Source organism: Gastrolobium bilobum, unplaced genomic scaffold, assembly GCF_033153095.1.
Source record: "Gastrolobium bilobum isolate Gb01-03AN ecotype WA unplaced genomic scaffold, APGP_CSIRO_Gbil_v1 utg20292, whole genome shotgun sequence".
Taxonomy (NCBI): domain Eukaryota; kingdom Viridiplantae; phylum Streptophyta; class Magnoliopsida; order Fabales; family Fabaceae; genus Gastrolobium; species Gastrolobium bilobum.
Window position 1 is genome coordinate 252577 of NW_026897798.1, and position 981 is coordinate 253557.

Here is a 981-nt window from a genome sequence, read left to right on the forward strand (position 1 = left end):
CCGTTTACCTTCACGGGTCCTTAACAATATCAGTCCTATTCATTCCATGACTTCCTTCTTTTCTTCTGTTCCCATATTGCAGAGCCTTCCACCAAGAGTGTTTGGATGTGTTGCCTTTGTCCATGTTCATAAACAACATCGGAGTAAGTTGGATCCTAGGGCTCTTAAGTGTGTCTTCCTTGGTTATAACCCTTATAAAAAAGGGTACAAGTGTTATCATCCACCAAGTCGGAAATTTTTTGTTTCTATGGATGTCACCTTTCAAGAATCTGAATCTTATTTCCTGGGTCTTCATCGTCAGGGGGAGAATAGTTCTTCAGAAGACTCGTCCCCTTCCTTCTTTGAGTCTGGATCAATCTTCTCTTTTCCTAGTGTGTCTGTTCCTGGTGTGTCAGAACCTTCAAATACACCTGAGATACAACCCATACTGTCTCACCAGCAACCTCAATCGTCTGAACCACTGGTAAGTCCTGAATCTCCTATTTCTTCTGAGTCTCCTGAATCTCCTGTTTCTGATTCTAATATTATTTCCTCTCATGATTTGTCTATTTCTTCTGATATCTCTAATGACTTACTCATTGCTTCTACTTCTGATGACTTACCTATTGCTCTTAGAAAAGGAAAAAGATCTTGTCACAAGAAAACTTGTTCCTCCTGTCCCTCTTGTACTCAATACCCTATCTCCCACTTTGTTTCCTCTGCTAATCTTTCTGTGCAGCACAAAAGCTTTGTTTCAGCACTAGATTCTATTACAATCCCAAAATCAGTACATGAAGCCTTGAAAGATAGGAATTGGGCTCAAGCCATGTAAGAGGAGATGAATGCTTTGGAGAAAAATAAAACATGGGAGGTTATTGATAGACCCAACGGAAAGAAAGCAGTAGGGTGCAGATGGGTTTATGCCCTGAAATATAATTCTGATGGCACTCTTGAGAGATATAAGGCTCGATTAGTGGCCAAAGGTTACACTCAAACCTATGG